Source organism: Meleagris gallopavo, chromosome 12, assembly GCF_905368555.1.
Source record: "Meleagris gallopavo chromosome 12, MGAL_WU_HG_1.1, whole genome shotgun sequence".
NCBI classification, from domain to species: Eukaryota; Metazoa; Chordata; class Aves; order Galliformes; family Phasianidae; genus Meleagris; species Meleagris gallopavo.
Window position 1 is genome coordinate 16,007,589 of NC_139415.1, and position 27,397 is coordinate 16,034,985.

At 39.2% G+C, this 27,397-nt stretch overlaps 1 protein-coding gene across 2 annotated transcripts in view; it reads right to left on the reverse strand.

Annotated features, from left to right (window-relative positions):
• The window catches only part of FAM169B (Protein), a 209,829-nt gene that overhangs the window by 105,403 nt on the left and 77,029 nt on the right, over window positions 1-27,397 (reverse strand). For both annotated transcript variants that reach the window (XR_014885823.1, XR_014885824.1), the window contains exon 11: window positions 26,933-27,137. The gene's annotated coding sequence lies outside the window, so the exon portion shown is untranslated. The remainder of the gene's footprint in view (window positions 1-26,932; window positions 27,138-27,397) is intronic.

The window sequence follows — 27,397 nt, forward strand, 5'->3', positions numbered from 1 at the left end:
TGACAACAGCTTCAATTTAATTAGCACCTTATCATGCTGAGACATCTCAAGGCACTTTATGAAAGATGTACAGTCATATAGTCCACAGTGCCAAGGTAACAAATGAAATCAAGAAAAAAAAAACAAGAAAAGCCTCAATTTCGATTTATAGAGCAAAAGAGTAGCAAAGGACAAAACAGGCAGGATTCTCAGCAAACACACACCAGTTACTGAGTTCTGTTCTCATTTGCCCTAGTTCACTAACTTCAGCAAAAGTTTCTCCTCTGACTTAATTAATGTTTTTTTTTTCATACTCATATTTCTACACATTGGAAGTTTAAACAAATATCTAAGGAAGATAATCTGGAAACAAAGGTTTGATATTTTTGATTTGTAACCCCTTACCCTCCTTTAAAATCAGCTCCAGAACACTGTATGAGTGGAACTAACCAAAAACAGTACAAGTAATCTATTGCTCTCATTGCTTCTATTTGATACCCTGCCTGTTGGTCAAGAAGAAACGGGTGGCACATCTCACAGATACGCAGATCTGGTGAAGCATTATGATGAGTGAAAACGATACTGGAAACGACATCCTTTAGATGAGAAATTCAACACTCATCCCGTCTGAACTCCTCCTAATCATCCAGGTGGATACTAAAGATAGCACAACACTCTTCACAAAGCACGGGGGACAACTCCAGTGTCTTGACCAATATTCCCGACTCAAAACAGCAGGGCTTTATGTCACAGACAGTGAATAGTCATAAAAAGATGCTAGTTCTTGTAAAGCTTTATTAACATTATTAATCTGGATCATGGGACATATTCTGATGTTCCTACTCACATTCTGCCCAGGTGAAACTCCCAGAAAATGCTGAGGATTTTCTTTTCCCTTTACCTGACTCACTATCTTAATAAAAGCCCCATTTCTGGAGTGCGCCACAATCAGAATACATTCAAGTATCTTCCTTTCACAGGAAGGTACCTGAAATGGAAAGAAAATCACAAGATATTAGGACTAAGATTTAAGCTGGGGAACTCACTCAAGTTTGTCCACTGGACCAAAGTGTTATTAGAAACCCTGGTAAGGAAATAATAGATGCTTTTTAAAATCACATCATGAATTCCTTCTCTCTTAAAAATATTTGCTAGGTATTGACCTCACTGCATTTTATAATGCATAGCATCCAGTAACATTAATAAAAGTGATATCTAAGGTATTAAATTTTTGTCAAAAGTAAGTAGTAACATTCAAAAAATATTTTTTTAAGGAAAAAATACTATTTTAATGACATCAAACACAGAATTGTAAGAAGATGATGTGTGCTCTGGTTTGATTTTAAAAAAGAGAGAAAATCAAGAACTCAAGCATCTCCCTGATGTGTAACAATGGACCAAATACATTAGATGTGAAAAAACAAACCTCACAAAAAAAGAAACAAACAAAAAAAACTGAAATAACAACAACAAAAACTCACAACAATCAAAAAGGGGGAAGATGAAAAAATGAAACCCACAGCATGATCCTGTTGGAGCAGTCAGGGTGAGCACACATTAAACACACTGCTGGGAAAGGATTCCGAGGCAATAGGGAAATAACAGTTCAAAAGCAATGAGTGAGAATCCCCCTGCTTTAAATATACAAAATATTAATAAAGAGTAATAACAACGTCACTAAAAAGGAATGTATAGTAAGGCCACAACAAGTTACATTTTCACCAGAACCTACTGACAGGACTGGAAGAACCATGTTTTTAATCCCCATTTCCAAAGCTTTTGATAATATGTAAGGTACACCGTTTGTTGCCAAAGAAAAAACTATCCTTGAATAAAATTTCATGCTATTCTCTTCTCCCTTTTGGCTTCTGTGATGCCCTTAAACAGAGAATGTATTTTAGTTCAGAAAGATCTACTGGCCTGTCAACTTTCAAAATATCCATCAAGCCATTTTTGTAACACACTGGGGCAAGGAAAGGGGAAAACAAATTTGAAGGACTTGTCAGAGCTCAAAGTAATTTATGAAGTGAATGGAAAGTGCCTTTGACAGTAAGAAACTACTTGCCATGAAACTATTTTGCAGTGAAATAAATACTGTCAACTGAACTGGGATGCCAAACTTCTTCCCAGCATCCTAGCAGGGGGCTGCGCAATGCCTTCTCTCTTCTGCACCTCACTTATGCCACTTGTGAAAGTGGACTGCTAGGTTTCCAAGTGTAGAAAGCTCATCAACATTAATCAGTGGAACGGTTTCAAGGTAAGGTAAGAGCCATCCTCATTCTGGCTCTCTGCTAAAGACACACAAAGTCCTTATTTAAGGTATTGCTCAGGTTACAACAGCACACAGAAGTGCCAACAACAGAGCCCCTATTACATCTGGCACCACACAGACACGTAACAAAAGATAAGCAAGTAGTAAAACCTTGAGGAATTATGCTTCAACCACACAAAATGACACAGGCAGTGTTTCACCCATTTTGAAGGACAAGAACTGAAATTACTCAAAATTTCTGGTGAAAAGTGGGAGTTGAGCCCAGTTTCCAAAGTGTCTAAATTACAATTTGATCTAAGTAGTACTAAAACATCACAGATAGCAAAAAAAAATGAGCAGGGTTAATGAGAATTAAAGAAATAGATAAGGCAAAAGTAGGTCTGGCTAAAAGATACCATTTTGTCTGGAAGAGAAAGAGCTCTTTGTGGAGATGTGGTTTTTAATAAAAAGAAGTTTGGATAGAACTGTTGTTTTCCTGGAAAATAAGGTGGTGTTGATAATATTATAAATAAATAGTTTCTATTTACAATGAATAACCAGTCTCAACACCATTATTTGGCAAACACACTCTGCTAAGTACCCATTGCTTTATTACTACTACTACAGAAATAGATCTGCACCAGTATTGTCATGGAGCAGCCCAATCTTCCCCAGCCTTTTTGGACTTGAAATGCCCAGAGAAGTGGAAAAGGGGTTTCAAAGTGGTTGCTGTAACTCAATGCAGGTATTATCCAGCTAGCACTGAAAAGAATTGAGAAGAGTCAAGATGAGGTGGCTCACAGAGCAGCCTAAACCACGAATTTGTGGATGGTTCCCAAACACAGCTGTGACTGGAAAAATAAGTCAGCTTTGAAAAGAGAAGTCAGAATCCTTTTGTAAGACCAGTGGCACGTGGCTGATTAGAATTGCAGGCAGCATTTTCAGGCATTGTTTGTTCATGTTTTGTCTGTAAATCTGAAAACTGTAATATTTCATAATCCCAAGGAAGATTCAGAAGCAGAGAAAAGATAGTCTGAATGACCCATTTACAATAACTTCCATTTCTGAAGCCCTTTATCTTTTATCTCTTTCATTTAATCAGTGGAGGTTATTAATGGAAACAACCCTGTGTTTTATTGGTCCAGGGTTGTTTCTTAAAATTATCCAAGAAATGCCACTATGCAAGTCATCTTATTCAGCTCAGTAACAGTGAAACTAACTCTCAGTGCTAGCTGTAGAGCTAAAAAAAATTGTCTTTGCCATGAAAACTTTGTGTTTTCAAATCCATTTTAAATTGTGAACATTACCTTAGGCTATGTCTTTATTTTCAAGCTCCAGCTCTTTATCTTTTTAATTGTTCAAAAATTCAATGTTTAAAATGAGTTTGATCAGGTTTGGGTGACTTTTTGTATTTATCAGCCTGAGGTCAGAGCTTTGGATGAGTGCCTTATTAGCTTAAGGGTTTTAACAAGTAGCATACGGGCTGGGGCTGCCCCTTAGTAGCAGAAAACTCAGTGTCATTTAATATTTAGGATTTTGGGGGGGATCCAGTTGTGTTTTGTTTGCTATGGAATTAATTCTCCCATAGTAAAATGAAAAAAAAAAAACCAGAGCATTGAGTCCACATTCTAGGGATGTACTGGCAGCAAAGCTACATTGTACTAGTTGTAGGCTTTTGCAGTTTTACAATGTTCTGCATGCAAAGTGATGGAACCAAGATAAACAGTTGCAGATGTCTGAAACTAAACTTCAGAAAACAAATTGAGTTTACCTAGTGCTTTGAATATCTACGTTGCAGATGTTTGCTTGGTTAGCAGGTCCTCCTGAAACAATTCAGAAATTACTGCCTGTAAAAGCTGGTTTGGAGATGCAACCTGCTAAGATCATTAGTACCTCCTCTCTAAAACAACATCAGTTCATTTTCAAGGACTTTTGATCATGAAGTAATTGGAGCTTTTGCCTTCATCTTCTTCCCAGTTGCCTCTGTTTCTTAAAACACAGATGAAGAATAACATAGTAAGGGAGAGGGGCTGCTCAGCCCCACATCACTGAAATATTGCACTCCTGAGAATACAAACGCTGAAATGGAGATATTAGAGAGGACTTATAATTAAAACCCATATGATCCAGATTTGAATCTCATTTTTCCTCAGTGAGAACAATTCATGTCAGAAAGGATATATTAGAACTGGAAAAGATTCAAGGCATTATGAATAACTTCTGTATAGGGGAGGTTTGGAAAAGATATGATTTAGAAATTATTTTAGGGGTCTGTAAAATCAGGAGTGGTGTGGAGAGGTTGGACAGAAATGGACAATACAGCATCTCTTCCAATATAAGAATGAGAGGCCACTAGATAAAACCTGTGAAAGCAATGTTCAAACAAACAAAAGGAGGTAGTTGTTCACATAACAGGAAACAGATGCGGAACTCTGCCAAAGGCACTGTGAATGTAAAGAATTTACATGATTCAAAGGGAGTTTAGGCTAGGATTTGGAACAAAGATCCAAGTCCAGGCATTCTGATTTCATCCGCCTCTTTCTGTGACTCCAGCACTACAGCCAGCCTGTGCATTCTTCCCAGTTGGCAGCGTATCATCTGAATCAAAGTCACTTTCCTTGTTCTTACTTTTAAACGGTACCTCTGTCTCCTGACTATCCAAAATGCCAGAGAAGTGGGTTTCCTTTTTTCAACTTTGACTTGTATAGCAGCTCCAATATTTGCAACTTATGAAGAGGCCACATATTAAGTTATGGACTTCAAAATGAACTCCAGCAACCAGCAGTAGACTACTGGTATTCAAGCACGAGAAAGTGGCTTCAGCAAAACAAAACTGACCTAGGAGATGAGTTAATTCTTCTCTGAAACCATAAACTCATTGAAAGGTAGCTAGAAACAAGCCCTACTAAAATGTCACAAGAGAACTGCATTGGGGTGGCATGTTTATATTGCAACACATAGATACAAGGGAGAATAAATTCTAAAGTAATAAATTATTGCCCCTTCCTCATAAAAGTCCTTTACTATTATCTAGAAGTTAATTCAGTTAATACAAAAAATAGGCACAATTCTCTGCTAAACTTAAGTACTTCTTCCTGTAGCTCCAGAACGCAGAAACTATGGGTCTTGTTGTTCCATAGGGATGCACATTCGAAGAAGACACTCCCAGGTTATTTTCATGGACAAAAGTTCATGACCAAAACAGTGCATAACCTAGTACTGCTCATCATTGGGAAACTCAAGTCAGGTTATTCAAGACTTTCTATGATAAGTTTAATAACAAAGAGCATACTGAGCCCGAAGCAAAATAGGGTCTAGGTCATGGCAGGATAACTTCCAGTCTGCCACAATAGTTTCATGAACTTTGGAACTATATGCAGGGAGATACTGAATAACTCAAAGTTGTCAACTACTCCTGAACACGGTATTTTTCAAGTATTTAGGAACTCATAAAGCCATTTTTATTATGGGGCTCAAAATGATTTATTATTCACTCACACATAATAGTTGCAATATTGCACACTGATTATCAAAAGGTGCCTTTTGTCACACAAGTATCTCAGTAATGCAGGAAGAGGGATGGAATATTTTGTATAGATTTGAAGGGGGGGGAGGGTGAATAAGATCTATCACTAATAAAGCACAAATAAGTTTTGAACAAGCATGCCACATTTTCCCTGCTTCATGCTCTGGGGGATGTGAATCTTGTTCTGCTCCCTAGAGCATTCCGTGCCTAAGGTTCCAGAATAAAAATATTTATTCCTAACATACCTGCATGCTCTGCTACACAATACAGAAAATGTATCAAACAAAAGAGCCATGACCAAGAACAAAGGTAGAACACAAGACATATTTCTGTATGTGTCACCTTCTCCAAGCATCAGTACAGAATTACAGAAATGCAGAATCCAGGAGCCTAATGATCTTTGTGGCTCTCTCCTGGACTCCCTCTGGAAGTTCCCTGACCTTCTTGAACTGAGAAGCCCAGAACTACACCATACTCCAGATGTGGTCTCACCAGGGCAGAGATGAGGGGAAGGATCACCTCCTTTGACCTGCTGGTCACACTCTTTTTAATGCACCCTAGCAATCTCATTAAATGGTTCAGGAGTTGATATTCATCCACAGCATTTGCTTCTTTAACCTCCTTTGACAGAAAGTTCCTGCAGTGAGTGAGAAAGCATTTCATTTTTCTGGCCCTTTTCTTGCCATTGATTTCATTGATTGATCTCCTTTAAATCACTCAGTGTAAAAATAAAAAGGGTACCTGATGGGGTTCCAGAGGGACACAACTTGACATAATATAGTCTAATGTGACAAGTTGTTGAAGTCTAAAGGAGAAGATATTCCCAATTCCAGATGGATATCAAGGGTGAACTGTGACAATCAGAGGTCTTACGTTCACATTTCTGTGATAAAGGACTGCCCTGTCAACTCATCTCCCACTTTTGTCCTTCAGTATCAGTAGCTTTCAGTTAGAAGATGGAGAAGCAATTTACCACTTCAATATTTACTTTGAATGAGGTCTTTGGTGGTACACACTCCTGCTGAAAACCTGTGGTGAAGAAGTTACAACAGTCCAAAGTTTAGAGCCCAGTTTACACCTGTGTGGCATCCAGGTGTCTGCACAAAGGACCTGGAGAATATTAAGTAAGCATTTACATAGCTATCAGAATGGAGGTACAAGGACAGCTGCTTTGTAAGTACAAAAATACTCAATGAATTTTCACAACTCCTCCAGCAAACAGAGAACATGCTGCTCTCCCTGAGTTGCAGTTGCTGACAGGAGCTGATGTTTTCACGGGTTGACTGACCTGGAACAAGGTCAAGATGTGAAAGGCCTCCAGGAAATAAGAAAGATCCCATCTTGTACACGTAATGCTTAATGCTTTTCTTAAATATCATCACCCAGCAGCATGCCATACATTACAACTCAACAGAGCTTGTGATTGCATGTGCAGAGGTGGCTTCATTGTTTGCAGTGCAGATAGTGAGAAGCACATTGCTGTGTCACTGTGAGAACTGAACTTCCAACAATGCATGGTGCTCTTTCTTCACTGAAATCCCTCATTCTCTGCAGAGGATCATCTCCATAATTATATGACAGTTTCACTCTCTTCAGACAGATGTGGACGGGATTGCAACAACAGAAAACAATGGAAACATGAACTCCAATTCAATTCAGCTGTATATGCCACTTGGGAGCCATACTCATTACGCAGACAGTAGAAAGAGATGGGCTTTTCCAAAGACCTATATTCATAGAATCACAGAATATTGTGAAGGAGTTCAGCATTCTCCATTGATAATGTAGGAAGCAGTGAAGAACTGGCATTCTAACATAATCAATTACAGGTGTTGTAAATAGTCTCAATATTTCACAGTACTATAGTAAAAATTTGTTTACAGTAATGATTTCCTATAGAAAAAAGGAATCAAGAAGCTGTAGAGCAGCATCCATGATACAGGTTTAGATTATTATTTCTTACCTTCAGTCGCAAGTCACCGTACAAAAAAGTGAGGACAAAGAAAAACAGATTTTATCACCTTGCCACAAGTTTGCAAAAAAATTTGCAATTTTTCTGTGTCAGGGAAAAGTTTACAACTTAGACACAACTTACATTTTAACAACACTTAAGGTTAGAGTAAAGAAAGAAAGAAATAGGAAGCAAGCTCAAGAACACACTACATTAGATAGCTTCTTTTATGTCATCTGTATAGGTTTGCCAGGAAATTATGTTGTCAAGGCTCCTCATGTGAAAACTTTAAGAGAAGGAAAACATAGTTAGATAATCCTGCTAATGCAGAAGATAGAGTAGATCAATACTTCTGAAAGCAGAGGCTCCGTCTAGGAGGATGAAATCCATTACATTAAATCCCTTTCAATCTCCAGGTAAGCAGGAGAGTAGAGGGACCGTTTCACTTTACATCTTACCCTTCCTGCCTTACCACATACAAAGTAAACCCTGACAGTCTGCCCTCCTTATGGTTTCTGATCCTCAAATCAAACTAGACATTACTCCACAATTTTGGCACTCCAACAACAAAGCAGAACCTGAGCTCTTGCCTACTTGTATGTAACACACACTACAAGAATGAAACTAGGTACTCAAATCCAAACTCATCCTTCAACCTCATTCTTTTACATCCATATGAAAAACCTCACCACCACCCAAGCATTCATACTGCTGCTTCTCTACGTGTGTAAAGAGGAAATGAACACAAGGTGTTACATTTGCCCTGCAGGTGCCCAGCTGAGCTGGAATCTGTTGCTGTGCATCAGCCCCGTTTTTTTTTTTTTTGCTGTGTGTGACACATAAGGTTACAAGATTAAGGATTGTCTAATCTTTTTGTATGGTAGAAAATGCTGGTTGTAATCACTGTGAGTGAAAGGTATCAGGCAACTAGGCACCCACGTAGACAAGCACAGAAAATTCTATGAGCTTCAAAGCAAAACAAATTAGTATTTGGAAATTCAGAGTAGGATTCACTATATTCAACAGCATTTTTCTTTTCCCTTAGCTTAATAAAGGATTTCCAATTTACTCTTCCTTTCAGAGTTCTGGTGGCAGGTTCCTCAGAAAACTTGTGATTTTTCTTTCTACGTTACGAAATCTGTTTATGTGATGGATGTTCTTTGCATTTAGTGAAAACCCCTGCTTTAGAATAATTCACGTGCTTTGCAGTCTTCTGTGAAGGCACACAGATGAATGCACTTGGGCCTTCCAGTGGTATCATTGAGCCCGATGTATACAACTTTCTTTGAACCTTGAACTTCTCTCCCAGCTGCATCATCAGTGCCCCATATGCCAGCAAAAATGATTCAAAAATCCCTTCAGAGACTCTCTCTGACCTAGACACCTCTGCTGTGCAAGATCAGTCTCCTATACTGACCATAACTAGAAGATATTACTAAAATCTGGTTGGTTGTACAGACTTTCCTACCAAAGTGAAAAGATCAGGGAGTTTATATGTGTTATTTTAACTTTCACATGCTGTCCGTAACCTGTAGATCCATGCAACAAAAGAGGCAGACCCAAATACAGAACTGATTCTAAAGGTTCACCTGTACACACTTGAATCATTGAAAAAAGTACTTGAACTTTTAAAAATGCTCTAGTAAAGAAAATGCTACGTGAATACTTGTGATGATTAGTCATTCTTCCCTGCAGCAGCTTTTTCTTCAGATCTGTGTAGTTTATCATCACATAGAAGATGGCAGGATCATTACCAAACCCACTAAGTCACAACACCAGGTATGTGTATGTATCTCCTTAAACATTTCGGTACTCCAGGTGCTGCTTTAATGGTTTAAAGACACTTTTGAAGACCAAGGATTTTTCTTGTCTGGCCAAAGTATGCTTTATTTACATTTAAATAGTAAAATTATCATTCTTTTCCCATCTGCCTTGCATGCATATAACTTCTGAGTTTTTTAATTGCAACTTGAATAATACATACTGAGTTTATTTTAAATGGTTTTCTATTCAACCGCCCCAACCCACACTACCCAGAACTGAGGCTAAATTCTCCCCTTAAGAACAAACAAACCTTGAAGATTTCATTTCTCTCTGACTTATCTCTGATTGTTTTAAAAACCTGGCCAGATCCTTCTTTTTGTCTCCCAAAAATTCATGCCAAGAAGAGTAACATCATCACAACCTGTCAGCACTTAGAGGCTAAACAAAGTAAGAAACAGAGCAAGAAAACAGAGATAAAAAGCTTTTGTGCTCCCCTTCCCAAACTAATACTTCCAAAATGTATTTAGGGAGAGGAGGAAGGAACCACTGTTTGAGCTAACACATGAGCCAATGTGCTTATTTAACTAACTATCTCCATCCCCAGACATATCAAATGGAATGCAATGCCAGCTGAAAGTCTTATGTAGCCTTCAGTGATGTGAAACATATAAGCTCTAAGGCATACAGTTTGGCTGAAGGCTCCAGCTGGCACTGGTAGTTTTATTGTACTGTGAAAAACATTAAAGTCCTCAGATGCCCTGCTGATCATGGGATCGGAGAAACTTTCCTGTATCTGCCTGACATGTACTCACGCTGCAATTAACACGCTCCTCCCTCTCTTTCTCTCTCTGCAGATGTATACACACACACCTGCAAGCTTACTACCAACATTATTTAGTCCACCAACACTGGTGTTGGAACCTTTGTGCTGTTGCATTTGGGAAGGAGAGCCATTCTTTGTCCAGGTGCTAAAAATAGGGTACCTCAACTTTCACTTGGAGGTGGCTGCAGCATATGTAGAGACCATTAAGGGCTGTGTTTTGCTTCCTAACTTTTCACATTTTTCCTCCCTTTATGACACGTTTATTGGCCTTGAAGGGTGAGGAAGGATAACATAGGAAACTGAAATCCTCCATTCAGCTCTGGCTCACCTATTGTGTACCTCTGACTTGTTTAAGGGCAAGTTGCACTCGGCATGGTGGCTAGATAGCATGAGCAACTGCAGCCATTAATCCCTGTTCACATCTGACTTTCAGCAAAATCTAAGCCAGTGTGTCCAGGGTAGTTAAATGTGCAGCTTGAGCAATTAAAAAAAAAAAAAAAAATGGTTACAGATGAATATTATTTGGTCTGAAAACAAAACTGCAAGGGGTTTTGGAGACTAGTGCCTTGAGGATTATGGCTTATTTGCGGAGCTCCAACAGGAAACTGCTAATTATGACACCTGCACAACTTTCCTTGAATTAGACCCTGGGGATTCATTGCCTTGCCTATAGATGTTAGCCAAAGCCTCAGGCTGTTAATCCATAGCCATCACCTTAAGTGAGAACACAACAGCCAGCCATAGGTCATTTGCAATCTTAGTTAAAAAAGGGTATCACACAGTTTAAAATGGATGCTTCTTACAAGACAAACCATTCAATTTTGAATATTCTTCCCAAGAGTTCTACTCTTAAGGATGACGCTCTCGTGAAATCAGCAGTCTGATCCACTAAAAGGGCTTCCAGACAAAGCACGTACACAGCATTACAGAAATGTTGGGGGAAATACTCAAAGTGTATGAATCAATACAAATAGTCTGATTAGTATGATTGTAAAATAAGGGATCACTGACTCTCTATTTCAGGGTGAAGTGAAATCTCAAGCCTTACCTTGATCCTCTATTTAAGATGAATGTTAATTTCCAGATTTCAACAAATAAACTTTTAGAAACATCTTCTAGAGCTGCTATACTTGCACATTTCCTGCTTTTCGGTAGGCATGTTCAATTTCCAAACACAAAAGCCATGACTTTGGTCAAGAAAACTTCATTTGAGGATTTAGATCAGGCAGTGGTTTATCCAAGATGGACTTGTAAAATCAGACAAGCTTGCCTGCCTTGCAAAAATTAAAATTCTAGAAATTGCTTAATCAATCGTGACTTTGAAGTCAATCTGCCATGACAGGCTTTTCTACAATTCCCACTGGTTATGCAGCAAGCAGGCTGGTATGTCTATACAGCATGACCAGCACCTTCTAGAAGAAAAGCTATATTAATGTGTTAGCCTCCTTCTCAGCTACATCCCCCTTTAGTCTTCTATGAATCTTGGAGAGAATAACAGTCTAATACATCTGTATTAGCTCCTGTTCCAAAGTTATGGTGGATACTTCTGCCTGGTGCTTTTTATCCTGAAAAATATCAAGGATGTGATAAAGGAGATACCCAAGTGAGGAATCCAATTGTGACGTGTTCCCCATGGCATCAAGAAAGCCTTATTCATGGTTCTCCAGTTAAGTTTCCTCCTAAAGTGCAACTCATAGACAAAAGTTATCCTGATAGAAAATACTGACCAACTACTACGGTGTTTTTCTTCTCTTCTTTTTTTAATAAACTGTTCGGTGGCAAACACTGCTGACAGTGACTGCCCTGACAAACTCACATCCTGGTGAGTGCAACAGACGCTCTCTGAAGCCTATGAGGCAGGCTCTCATTTAATTGACAGAAGAGAAGCATGCCCAAAGTCCTCTCTGTGGCTCTTGCACATGAGCCATTTCAGAACTCGTTGGTACTAAGGTAATAACAGAAGCCTAGCTCTTACACAGTGCTTCTGTTCAGCAGACTGTGAAGTTTTTTTTCCAGAACAGCAAAGTCCAAACCAGAATCAAAACTCTCATTTCCTGAGGTCCTGATGCTCCCATGTAACATCACAGTGTGCCTTGCTCTCTGACTAGTGGATTTGCTGCACGTCTCCCCTGACCTTACTGAAAGAGCAGTATTCAAACAATGACGAAGCAGTGCAATATTTCTTTTCATATTGAGGCAGCAAAGGTCAACAAACAGGTGGTGGGGCAAGGTTAAGCAATGCATTCGTAGAAGAAAGTAGTTATGTATTTGTTTCCTTGTTTCCATTTATGAGTTTTTACAAATGTCTCAGCTTCTTTTTATCTCAAACTGCTTAAAACATGGGAAAGTTCCAAGTAATAATAAACTCCTTGTCTTTAATTTATAACTCCTAAAATTGACAGAAGTCCAAAACACATTTTTAAGCCTGAAAAGGTGGCAGAGACGCATATTGTGTTCTCAGCATAAGAACTTCTGTGGCTGCAAGGAGAGCTGCCAATGCGCTTGCAGAAATAGCAGCAGTATTTTATTCTTGCGAAGCTTGGCCAATATATTTTGCACTGAAGATTTACAACGAGGAGAAGGATCTGCTGCCTCTACCCCTCTTAGCATCGCTCAGAACAGAGCATGCCCAAGCCCTGGGCTGAGCCCTGCCCTCCCAGCACGTACCCACTTCATGGCCACATCTACTTCAGCAGCACCGATCCTCCTGCTTGAGTCTACAGCCCAGAGCTTGTGCATCCTCTCCATCTCACATATCCTTTCCTATTTCATACCCATGCAAGACAGGGGAAGCAAGCATCACTCAGTCCCATTGCACCCTCTTGTCCTTCAGAAGCATGCAGTAAATGGGCTCCTGCCCAAGTGTACTGTCACGGGGCACAGAAAGCAAGGGTTTGGAGTGGGGGAAATGCATACACTAAATCCTCCATCTGCAGCCCAAAGTAACAACAGGGAGGTGGGAGGTGAAGAGGGAGTGTGGTACACACAGCAATACAAAAAGTAGTTTTTGTGCCAGGCTCATCAGTGTGGCAGGGTAATAAGGTCAATGTGAAAACAACTGGAAGGCACATTCCCCAGTAAACATGTGCTGAGTGAAAACGGCCCGACCTTATGTTGTAGAATCCAAACCCATTGAGTCAATTGCCAGAAAACATGACATGACCTTTCAGATTCAGTGAGCATCAGTTCCAAGAGCAGGCTGCCGTGCTCTTTTCCATTTCACTGCTGCCCCCGGAGGGCCTCAAGTCACCGGAAATAATAGCTCGGGCTCAAAATCTGCACTCCTTTAATGAAAAAAAAATACACATGGCATCCAGTTTGACCCTGGTGGCAGATTTTTTATATGCTTAGCTCAATTTCTTTAAACTTAACAACTGTGCTTTTTTTTATTATTATTTTATTATTTTTAAAATCTTCCCAGAGCTCTGATTTTCCCACAGACAGTCCATTTTTGGCAACAGTGGAAATATCTTGTTTTTGTGAATGAGGAAAATAATTAATAGCTAATGAGGTGCTCATTCTAGCCCCAAACCTTCCCTCTCCAAGCAAGAAAAAGCTATTCCAGTAGGAACATATTCTCCTCGCTTTCTGGACTGAGAAACGCATAGAGATGTATTTTTGCCCACAAACCTACAAGAACTTATTTTAATCCACAGAACTCAAGCAGTCCATGACAGAAGTAAAGCTGTGTAACATTTTAAGCCCTAGCAAGATGAGAGCTTGTGATATTAAGTGCAATACAAAATATATTTTCCCTCCCACTGAATTACTTTCCCTGCTAAATCCTGATTTAAACATTTCTCCCCCTTTACTGTCCTTCCGACAGGTCTCATGGGTCTGAGATCTGAAATCAACTCCAGTTTTTAGGTGAAATATTTATCTAAGGGGCCAGAAAGAAGCTTTCTTGGATGCTATTCAGATTTTACCCTCCTCAGTCAAAAAGCAAAAAGGAGAGGCAAGGATTGCCGTCTGGAAATTGTATTTATTTTGACTTGAGCTGTGCCAACCTGCAGTATACAAATACTCAGTCAAAACTGCCTACCATCTGTGTTTATTGTAGAGGAATAGCAACATCCAATGGCCAGTTAAATGCAGGTTAATTGCAGGCGTGTATTGAATTCCCTGGAGAGCCAAGCACACATTTAGCTCCCCTTGTGTAATCTCTTTCTGCTACATGAAGGAAATCAAAAAGGGAAAAAACAACAATGCCAGCTCACAGAAGAGCTGGATGCCTCCCCGCACAGAGGGGGGGTATCTGCAAGGAACAATAGGGGTCTATTAAATTCTTTCATTGGCACCAGAGAAGTAAAATGAACATAAATTAATCAGCTACAAAAGACGGGACAAGTGTTGGTGCAACTCTATTGAAGTCAGAGGAGTTGTGGAAGGGATAAATTTAACTCAGAATCTTTCAACGTCTGCATATCTGAAAGTGGCTTGTTGAAAAAATTGGGCATTCTTAGAAAAGAAAAAGGGAGCGAGAGACTCCCTGTGAAATGCCATCCTTTTAATATCCCTAACAGCCACATTTTCACCATATTGACATTTATCATTTTATTTTCTTGCATTTATAAAGCCATCTGGCCAAGATTTTCAAAAGCACTGACAACTTGTGGGCATCCCACTTCTGAGTTTTAAGGAGCCTGGATGGTCAATGGCTGCAAGATCAGCCTGCACTGAAAAAGAGAGCTCTGCAGAGGTTGGGCAAGACAAAATGCAGGTGCTGCAGTGTTTTGTAAAAAGTAGAGGAACAATCTTAGGCCCACATACAGTAGAGAAACACACTGATACTGAGGAGGAATTAGGGTGGAGGAAGCCACAGCTGGTTCAGTCATAGCACACAGTTTCAGTTCACATCAGGTCAACCCTTGTCTCCTCCTCACAGCTGCTATCGTAAACTATGCATTGCGTGTGGCCTAAAAAGAGCACAGAACCCTTCAAAGCACAAAGAAAGGCATAGGGTTTGTGGTGAACCCAGAAGATACAAATTTCGGGTGGTGCCAGAGGGGAGAGGAGAGTTCTACGGCCTCTCTGGAGAACATTCTTCCTATGTGCACATTCATGGGGCCCACACAGCAACATGCGATACAGAACAGGGATGACAATTGCTCTCAGCAAACCAAATCACAGAGATTTAAAACTAGGACTAGATTTAACTGGGAGGGGAGAGAGAAAGAAAGGAGAGACTCAGGGGACTGCAGTCTTCAGAAGTACTATCACACAATAGAGAAAAGGCCATGACTTGACACAGCCTCCCCATGAAGCTGCCTCCAGCCCTGACAGGCAGCAGCCTGCCCTACAGGGACCAGGCACTAGTCAGGCCAGAAAGAGCTCCAGGGCAGAGCCTGGATGAGATAAGGGCAACAGAAGAGATACTATACTTCAGGTCTGCTGCGCAGTAAATTGATATCACAGAGACCACACTATTTCCCTGACATCTCCTTTTGCTCTGCAAGAAGTAATTCACTTCAGCCTTAAAATACCTACTTCCCACCTCTTTAGCAACCTCAATGGCTGCCATGACAGATGTGTGACCCCTTCTTAGCACTGAAGGAGGAGCTGTGTACCACCCGCACGTTGCACGAGATCCAGTGGGACATAATGGGGCAGTTGGTGCTTGTTCCCCCATCCATTTGTGTGTGCTCAGAATTTCAGCCTCTGAACTGTTCTCCTTTGGGGGATTAATGCATTTTCTGCTTCCTTTCTACATTGCCAGTGGCGATGTCCTTCACACAGACTCATATTCTTAGGGGCATTTTTAGCTCTTTCTCCCTCTTCTTCCAGACGTCAAAGTCGCCATTAAATCTGCCGGCCCAATTTATAATGCTGCAGCCTTTCAGCCAAGTCTTAGTCATCTCACGCCTCATCTCACTGAAGCTGTCTCCCCTCCAGGCTTCTGCCCTCATCCCCTCCAGTCCATTTATCCAGAGTCATCTACCTTCTCTGCCATCCTCAGATCCTCCTCCTTCTCAGCCAATGCTCATCACATCAAAGCTTATTGTTTTCACATTCAGCACCTTGCACAACTTCTTTTTTTTCTCTCCATTTCCCACTATTTTCTTTCATCCTGACTATCCTCAGCCCTCTCAGAAGGCAATTTGTTCATTATTTTCTTCCAATTTCATACCAGAGTTTGTAGCATATGCAAGAAACCTCTTCTCTAATCAGGCTACGGTACTTTTATCAGGTCAGATCCACATAACATAAGTGTATGAGTAAGTTTAGTTCTTCCTCACTTTGAAGCATTCCAATAACCGTTGCCACCACAAGAAATAAGACAAAAACTACACTTTTCTGCTTCCCTCAGTTATATCCCATTCTCATGTGTTCACACTGGTTTCAGATGTCAAGCTGTCCTTTTTGGGTCTTACATCTTTAGGGCTTAACGTGAGGGCTGTAGGCTGTACCGTGGCTGTGCACAATCTCCCTGAAAACTCCTTCTTCTCTTATTTCACCCAAATGCATCCTAATTTGCAACCAAATCTTAAAATATCTTTATATATTACAGCATTTATAAAGTAATATTTGTAAGTAGAGGACTGGATTCTTAAAAAGCATAAGCCAGTACAGTTTTGGGGACATTCATTAAATGTTAGTGGCTCTATCAAAATACTTTGAATAGCATCAGCTGGAATGTTGGTCCCACAACTTAAAATTCAAACAGATTCAAGCCAGTGGTTTCAAGTTTAATTCAAAAATCACCATCTAACTCCTGAGATTTCACAATGCCAAATCTCTTTTAGAAACTGAAGAGGAAAAATCACATTTTTTCTACATACTGATTCTAGCTCAGAGCAAGCAGTAGGCAGAGGCTCTGTGCTATATTGACACTTAAACTGCTGAGCCAATGAACTGAGCTTTTCGGCCTAACACCTATCACCATGACTCACGGTACCTTCATTTACCTCTTGAATTAAAATGGAGCATGTCAACATATTTCCTGTTGTACTCCTTAAATGGTCTCTCACAAAAGTCTTCAAACTCCAAAGTTCATCATTAAATGCAGATTATCACTCTCAGGAAGTTACACTAGCCCAGAGAAAGATACAAGCTTCATTTCAATTACACTGTGCAAGGGACATTTAAAACAAGTTTCCCCAGAATAAATGAGAGAAAAGAGCCAAAACACTCAGCAGGAGTAAAGTAAAAAGCAATCATCAGCTGGTGCTAGCCATACATACTTAGAAAACCATCTCCTCCAGCCATTATCAGCAAAAAGTCAGCAAAACCTTATTTTAGAATCTGAAAAGAGAGAAAGTTAAAGCATTTGGTGGCACAATCTGTTACTTAGGGACAAGATCATTAAAAATGCAGCATTATTTACTGAAGGCACAATGCAGAGATGCACTTTTGCATGCAAAGGAAACATGTACAGAATGACAGGAACACCCTTCTTCCTGATTAGAATGGGATGCAAGGTTGGTTTAATTGCACTGATGGGTGGATGACTCTCTGAAAGAAGATAAGAGCTGGAGAGGCCATTCCAAAATCTGTTAGTTGGCCTATGATATTGAATTCAACAAGAAAAGAGCTACAGGGAGTTAAAAAGAGCTTAGAAAGAACCATGTAATGTTCTGTGTGCACTCTGGAGGAGGGTAAGGGAGAGCACTGTTTATGTAGCAGTCCCAGCAGCATGACTGTGTGTCTTAGAATCATAGAATCATTAAGGATGGAAAACACCACTAAAAACTGTCCAACTGTCAACCCATCACCATCATGCCCACCAAACCAAGTCCCTAAGTGCCACATCTACCCTTTTCTTGAAAACTTCCACGGACGGTGAGATTTATCTCCAGAAGGAGATAAGTTTGTGGAGAGAAAAGAAAAAACAGGCAAACCGAGTTCCAAAGGTAAACAGCAGGAAATGCTGAAATAGGAGAAGAGATAATCAGAAATCAAGAGAAGTGACACAGTGGGAAAATGAGACTAAAGAAGAACGCTAACTGTCAACACAAATCAGAAGGAAAGGGCAAACAAAAGGAGAGAGGAAAGGATCCAAAGAAGATGTTCCTTATTCTCCTTTCTTCCACTAAAACTGTTTTGTTTGTCTGACTGCAGCTGAAGTTTGTTGGGGAAACTCAGCTATTTGAGAGAGCTACTGATCTCACCATAGATTTATACTGTCATAAATCTCTGACTTAAATCAACTAGTTACTCCTCATCTTGATAGATCAGGAGCAAGCCCTTGGAAGTGAAAGGTACTACAGGAGCATGAAACATTTTCTTAAAACACAAAGAAAAGACCCTGAACACAATCAAACACTTCAAACATATAGCTATGAATTTCCTTGCAACATAAATCTGTATATCAGCCATTCTTATGGTTATGGGAGCAAGTCACTTGTTTGTTTCTAAACAGTGTATTATATATCTTGTAAACGCTCTGTAAATCATATGAAATTAAACACAATAAGCATTTTTGGTGGTTTTATTCTCTGGTGTTCAGAGCCCTGGATTTCCATGGGACTCCCTTCAAAATAGGTCTATGAAATGTTCCTGGGGTTTTTTTTGTGTGTTTTCTTTTTGTTGTTGTTTTTTTGGTTGGTTTTTTTTTTTTTTTAATATTGCAGGGAAACTTTGCAAACAGAAAGCAATTGTCAGTTTGACATGCTTGCAAAAGTGAGTAGACCAGTGTGCAACAACTCCACGGCAACAGAGGCAATGGTGTGCAGTATACAACCACTGCATATATGAAATAGAAGAAAAGATGGAAGACAGCTTCCCAGTCAAATAACTTGCTTTTCTACTCAAAGAATGTATTATGGCATATCTGGCTTCACCACAGCATCTCCAGGAAAATGAGATTTGCAACCTCAAAACAGAACACCTGACTACTTAATGTTGCCTCCAAGCTTCCCATCTGGAAGCTAGAGAAGTATTCTCTCTATAGGATATCTGGAGACACATACTGAGGTTAATATATTCAAAATAAGCCTAATAACAAAGCAGAATTTTTCTCTTCCAGATTTTGCTTCTTTAAATTTTCCCAATCTGACAACTATAAGGGAACATTAGGGGAAAAATGTATACCAGGAAGAAAATTCTTTGTTTTCTTTTAATGCAAAAATAATTTAAATACAACGTCAAAAAAAAAAATAAAAAAATCTAAGAGGCTCTTATTTCTATTTCTTTCATTTGTGTCTTTACTTCTACTCCCTGTCCTACTCCTCTTATGCAGAAAATAAAATGTTGTGTTTAATACAGTATGGAGAGAGAATGGAAAGAAAAGAATCAGTATTCCTAGTGAGTAATTTGGCTAGCGGAAAAAGATAGATACAGATCAGATTCTTTTGATATGTTAAAAGCATCCCAAAATGCCTATGCTCTGGATGCTTTTACACAAATTATCTTTCATCATAAAAGTACAAAATACATATAATGGACAGCTCATCTCTCTCCAATGAATATGCAGCCACTAGCTGATAAGATAATAGACTAAACACTGACCTGTCACAGACTTGATGTTCATAAAAGTAGAGTTTAAAAAGTTGCTTCTCACATCTCAGGAATTTATTGAATAGGCACTAAGATATGCTTCCAATCTTCAAACTCTTTTCATGCTATTCCATCCTAGCAAGTGCAGGTATAGCCCTTAAACTGGTAGTATTTGGAGGAGTATATTGTTTGTATGTGTTACTCCTACAACCTCAGCTTCCAGGAACTCTCTCTCACCTAACCTTAATTGACTTTGATGTCATATAGTAGCTCTGAAAGAAACAGATTAAAAATCTTTTTACTGCATGCAGCAACCCAATTTGTTTTATATTCTAATCACAAGAGGCACCTGAGGCATTGGTTGATGAATAGGCTCTCAATAAATAATCATTACTGCAGTGTGCTAACATGCTGAACTACTGCAAAGAGATTGTCAGACCTGATATCTCTTTTGTAGGTAGCCTTCTGTGAATCACCCCTGCCTCGCACTGTGATCTGTGGCTCCTCCCTAGAGTGTGTCACTGTGCCTGTGAGAACCCAGCTCTTTTCTCGTCTCCTTACCCAAGCACCTTCTTCAAAGACTGGGAAGGCAATGTCTTTTTGGCCTTAATAATTAATCTAGCAGGCACTTTCACTTCTCTACATGCATTGCACATAATCTGCTACTTTCCAATCATACGCTGCAAAAGAGCCCGTAGCTGATAGCTTGTTCCTCCCTCTCTTTTCTCATTATCTCCCTTTGGAATCTGACAGGTTCACGTGAGGACAGGAAATATTTCTGTAAACAGTACAGCAGGTGAATTCACTTGAACTGGGCAGAAAGCATTACAGATTGCTTTCACGTAGTTCAGTGTCCTGTAAGACATAAAGATTGCCTGGTCATTGCTAAATATTATATTTCAAATCAACAAAAGAAACAGCCCACTCATTCCCAAAGCTGATGGGTCTGGGCTCTTTCTATAGTTCTGCTGTTAAACCATTGATTCTCACAATCACTATTTTATAACCTGAAAAATAGGAAGATTAGCTGAAAAACTGTAAGTTATTAATAAGATTGCTGCTGCAGCCTCATACAAGCACTAGCATTTCCTATTAAATTAATAGAAGCTCAGCTCTTTAAAGGAATGTAGGTTTTTATTTCCACTACAGAAGCTAAAGGTACGGGAAAAAGTGCAGCCAGAGCAACCTCCTGGGGGACCAGACCTGCATTTCTCAAGGTTTCTGTTTTTCTGCCCAGTTCACATCCTGCCCACCTGAGTATCACTCATCTTAACCAATATTTATTGACTGACTCAGGCACTTACACAGTTACATAAAAGATTTTCATTTTTCCTTAGCACTATGGAAATAACCATAGAGCTCAGATGAAAGAGGAACTGCATTTAGATGACAAAGAGGCAGATGCTGATAGAATTCAGAGGTAAAAACAGGCCAGTGCATACAGGCACAGATGTAGTGGGGTGGCCACTGCCTCCCTGAGGAACAGACTCATGTATATGGCATGTATTTCACTTTTATTTATCCTTTATTTATATAGTTGCTTTTTTTATTTAAAAAAAAAAAAAAAAAGAAAAGAAAAAGCCCTAATCCAAAAGAAAGAAAATGGCAGACGAAAGGATGGAGCTGTGGCCATACTGCAACCCCCAGCATACCCATCCTCAGAAATCAGTTTACTGAAAGGGCTGAGAATTTGCTCCGTGTTGCCCAAGAAGTCAGTGTCAGGGCAGTGAGCATTCAGCTGCACGGGGACATGTACAGATGATTTAATGCACTCCATGAGTTTCTACATCTGGAAATTATGAGGGGCAAAATCTAGCCTAGAAATACAGTGTTTTTGTGTATAAAGTGGCAAAGCAGGTTGGCTGTAGTCTCATCAGTCACGGCTAATCTGAAAGTGTTTTAAAAGTATGAAATTCTACTGGTAGATACTTTGGAATTCATTACCTCCCTTTTTTCTGCAGACCCTTGATTGTGTAACTTTCTGGAAGTGCTGAAATGCTAATCCTTCCCATTCAGCCATTTGGACAGGGATGGGATGGAAAGCCTGTGTGGTCTGCCACAGAGTTAATTATGGTGGTTTATGCATTGCTGTACTGACATGAGAGCAGTCCCATACTTTATTCTTTCTACTGTATAATTCAACTATTGTCAGACATCAAACCCACACAATATAATACAGCTCTGTAAAGAGAGGGAATTCAATGAAATAAGACATGTAATATGAGCAATGCCAAAGGATAAAGAAGCCTAAGAGACACCATCTTCCATCTAGGCTTAAAACCCGCATGACAAACCCAGAGTGGTCACTCAGAAAAAAAAAAAAGCACATCAGGCCCACCATGATGCTTCTTCCACTTCCAGCTTCTGGCAATCTGCCAGTTAGGGATTTCCTGAGCCAGAGGTTGCATCTGCATCAGCATGTTTAATAGCCCCTGCTGGACCCATTTTCCATGAATTTGTCTAATTGCTTCTCGAATCTATAACTGTCAGCAATAAGTTCCACAACTGAATTATGCACTCTGTGAAAAAGCACTTCTAGATGTTGTGCACTAAAGTAGCTGCCTGAAAATTCCCTTCATTGACCCCTTAGTCTTGTATTACAAGGGGATAGTCATTTCCAATTCACTTTTCCCATGTCATTGCTGACTTTACACACACTTGTATTACTTGTCTCTCTTCCAAGCTGAACTGATCTATTTCATTTAACCTCTCCTACAAAAGTCATTTAATAACTATACTCATCCTTGTTGTCATTCTCTGTACCTTTCGTATTTTTGTCTTCAGAAATATGCCTTTCAAAACAATTGTACTCCTGCTCATGACATAGGTGGATCATGTTTGTAAGCTGCATAACAACATTTTTCATTTTGTTGTCTACACCTTACCTAATCATTCCTAGCACTGTCTTTTGCCCTTTGTTCTCTGGCTGCAGGGAGGTCATTTCTGTCTTTTTATGCTGTAAGTTCTTCCAAGTAAAGTTGTTTAACCACGAAGTACAGGTCCTACTGCACACCAAGGGGCTACAAAACAGACTTTCTGAAGTTAGTCACTGGTAACAAACTCATACACAGGTTGCAAGACAAATATGCTAGCTAGCACTGCCTACTGGTGGTGACCTAGTGCCATTTGAGAATCCAATCCAGATACGGGAAATGGTCGTGCAAGCCATGCATAGGTGTGGGGTTAAGACCGTCACAGCATTCCATACACAAATCATCATAGAACCACAGAATTGCTTGGGTTGGAAAGGATCTTAAGAATCCAAACTCCCTGCCATGGGCTGGTGCCACCAACCTGATCAAGCCGTCCAGGGCCCATTCAATCTGGCTTTGAATACATCCAGAGATGAGTCATCCACAGTTTCTCTGGTCAGCCTGTGCCAGTGTCTCACCATCCTCTGAGTAAAGAATTTCCTCCCAATATCTAACCTAAATCTCTTCTTCTAGTTTAAAACTGTTCCCCCTTATCTTATCACTACATGCATGCCTAAAGAAGTAGACAGGCAATAGGTATGATACAAATCACAAAGAAAATTGTAAACAGTTCAGTTTTAGTAAAGTGCTCAGCAATAGATGGAACCACCTTAATCACAGCTGCAGATCACAGAGCTGACTGCTTTTCAAACCCAGACATGAGGCAGTTTCTATCTGAATAGACTTTGTTCTAAGAAATCGCAATAAGATCCAGAGTTTTGTGCACTGAGGCGAAATACATTTCTTGTTTGCTATGGAACTGCATTCATCCTAGCTTTCCTTCTCTTTCCCTTTCTGATCAGCACACCCTTACAAGCACAGTGTCTTAAGCTCAGATCAAGAATCTTTGTGTAGACTAAATCATTTATATCTAAACATTCTCAAACACTTCTTTCATACCACCCAGAACTGCCTATCCCCCAATTCCTTATATTCATCATTCATAGATATCTGTACTTTGGAGAGCACTTGCAAAGAGAATCTGAATTAATTTCTAGAACAGATGAACTAAAACACATTGAGTATCTGTGTGGACATCTATATTCAGAATTAAAGCAGCCCTAATTCAATTTAACTTTCTTCACTTTCAAAGTGAATTAAAGTAAACGTAATTGAGGCTATTTAAATTCTGATTAAGAGTCTTGACATCTGCCACAAGGGAAGTTGTATTATCCACAGGGAGTTAATTCACCACCATAAGTGGGAAAACAGAACCAACTGCATAGCAAGAAAGCCACAGAAGAAGGAAATCATTAGTCTCTGAATTGTAATAATCACTACAGTGTATTTATGATAAATGCATATTTAATTTGGGAAGCAATATTCTTGCATGTTGAAAAGGTAAGTAGTATTATCTTGCATTGAAGAACAATCCTAAAAACATTTCCAGTTTTTTTTTCATTATGTAACAGAATTATAATTGTGTCAGAACTCAAAATAAGTTGTTTAAACAAGAGAAATGAAGCCTCATAGCTGTAAGTGTAACAGCAACCAAATTTTCCTTGCTAACTCATAGCTCATGCCTGTCCATCTTTATGGAAGCCTCATAGAAAATCACCCCAGTTTAAAAAATGCATCACACGAAAAAATTCTGTTATGGCGTTCTTTTCTTTTCCCTATCAATTTGATGGTTAATTGATTTCTACCTGATTGCAGAATAAGAAAGTTCTTGCTGCCTTGGTGTTGTACACGTTGGAAGTCACATCTGTGAACAACTCTATGTTTATTGGTAGTAAGAGGCTTGTGGATGTCCTTGAAAAATGTCATTGTTTCAACCCAGTTTAAGAGTGCTGTCCCTAAATATACCAGAACTTCTTCCTGCAGTGTTGGTGAAGATGCACATGCTACATATAATTGTAAAATCTGTTTCTTCATGATCTGCTTTTATTATATAACAAGAGTGCCTGAATAAAGAATACTGTTTCAAAGCATCAAAAGGCTGCCTAAGAGCAAAAGAAGATAGCAGTAGCAAAGGGAATAGGTACCTTCTTTAGACTGTTACACAAGCTAACAGCTCTTTCCACTTTGCTGCAGATATGCAGAGTCCTTGTAGTCTTTGGGCAAGGTTTTCAATGCACAAGTCCTAAACTGTGCTATTAGATATTCAGACAGGAGGGGCATATATGTTTCTAGAAAGAAGTAACCAGGAAAGCTGTGACCTTCTCCCTGATGAAATCTTTGACATGTTCTGGACCACCAATGACTAAAGCTCTCTTCTATGTTCTATACTCACATTTCTTCTAACTTAATCTTCTAAAACTTTACAAGGGTTAATGCTTGTTCTTCCCTGTACACCTCATCCCAACAGCTGGATCTCCAGTGGAAATTTTTCTAGTTTATCATAGTAATGCTGTATGTGAAAATATGGGTTTTGGCCAAGAAATTTGCTCCTTCTTCCTTCCTTCTATGAGGTAAGTCCGTCAGAGCTGCACAGTAGAATTAGGGGTAATTTCATACATTTTACATGAGATTCAGTAGAAGCCTGAAGGCTTTATCTTGGCCCTTCTGCAGAATTGCTTGTCAGAAAGACAATAAAAACACATGGAAAAGTAGCTAACATTTATGGAAACTTTTAGGATAAGATACTGCAAGCTCTGCACCAGTTCTCCTTGTCTATCCCATTAAAACATGTAAACAATATGATCCTGCCTGCATACTATTCCCCTCTATGAATTCCCTAGCATAGTTCAGCATTATTTCCAGATAGCACTGGAATCTTCAAATTTGTTATCTTGTTTCACTTACATATTACTAACAATCAGGATTTTAAAAATTAAAAAAAAAAAAAAAAAAAGATTCATTTAAAATATTGCTTGAAATAACGGTACCAAAAAGTTGGCTAGAACAGTGGGAAAAAAAATTCATATCTGAAACCAAAACAGTTCATTCTGAAATCCCTTCAACAACCCCACTCACACTAAGTGAGAAGAGAGAAAAAGATGCTATCATCTATTTCAGAAATATTTATTCGTCTTAAAAAATGTTTGTTTACAAAGGGGGAGAAAATCCAAAATGCACAAACACACACACACACACACACAAAAAGAAAGACAGAAAAAAAAAAAAGGAAAGAAAAGAAAAACAAAGAAGTGGAAGAGAATAAAGGGACATAAATATGTAAAGGACACAAGACCTTCCTACCTCATCCTCAGAACTTTCCAGAGCAAGACTAATAATATGATTTTAATGATACCGTTGTAAGAATCAGTTTTCCTACATGGAGTTTCTTGCCTGACAAAGTGATCAGACTCTGGTAACACTCAGAAAAATAATATGTGAGGAAAATATAATTTTAATGTCTTCTACCAAAAATAATGCCCAGCTGTGCCCTCTATACCAGCATTTATTAGTTCATTGCTTCCAGATAATGGGGAAGTAGCTTTGCTGTGTGGTCGAAAGTGAAGTAGACTGGAGTAGCGAGTTCAAAAGTGACAGAAAAAAAGAATTCCAATAACTCAACTGAGAAGCTTACTGGAAAAGTGGGACTGAAGATCTAAATGCAGGAGGTGGATGATTCAGTAATGAATGGAAGGCTCATTTTGACAGCTTGGGCTGCCATCCAAGCTAATTTGTTTCCAGGCCTTCAGTTTGCCAACTGAAGTGGCTGAGAAATAATAGGCCCCCAAAAATATTTCTAAGGGAACACAATGCCCATTATCACTGAAGGAGAAAGAATCTGCACAATTCAAAGAGGGAAAAGAAATTTGAGATCTGCCAACTTTGGCCAGTTCCAAATGACACAGGAAGGAGCAGTTACAATGTAGTGAAAGGAAAGAAGTACAGTATTGTTAAATAAATTCAAAGTAAAAGTCATCATAAAAAAAATAGACACAATAAATAGAAGGATGTTTCTTTCACAGAGAGGTGATTTGATAGCTAAGCCCATGCGAGCAGCCTGCGATAAAGAAAAGAATTTGGGGTATAGGAAAAAATGAATAAGAAATTGGTAAAGAGAAATAGATCATAACAAAATGAAAAATAATGAGACAACCTCTTTATATTTGACTTGGTCATCATAGAAAACTTCTTATATAAAACTGCCTGGATAATTTATAAACATTAGAGATTTAATTATCTCCTCCACGCAAAGACGGTGTGGTTCCCACTCAAGTCAACAGCAGCACGAAATGTTTTCTGATTCTCACCAGAGGTTAAGCCTGGGCTTAATTTTCTTTCCAGTCACAATAAAGACACACCTACATAGGGCACAATTTAGAAATCCTCAACTTACCAGCAAGATCACGTGGCATAGCACCAAGTTTAACACCGCAGGACAAGAAATGCAACTGCCGCTTCTGCCAACAGGTCAGGTCAGACAGATGCAAAGAACAGTCCTGATGAATGGGAGCTGTGTGTCTCCATAGCCACACTGGAAACACCTCCACGGCCACTCTCTGCTTTCATACCCTCTCAGATTTGTTAAGATGGCAGCTTATCTAGAAGAGAGAAAAAATATGAAAGAGTTGATGAACATTTTCAAAAAGCAGAACAAGAAATTTTGAAGTACTGAGAAAACATTTGCTGTCAATAATAAATACTTATGAATGCTCTTTTTCACCACATTTTTAAGAGAAGTCTAGACATGGGTAGCATATACATCAAAATATTTTAATTTATGAAAACACATTAAAATAGTCATTGTTTATAAAAATATTTCCTTATTATAGTGTTTTTTCTATCTTAGAGCACAAAATTC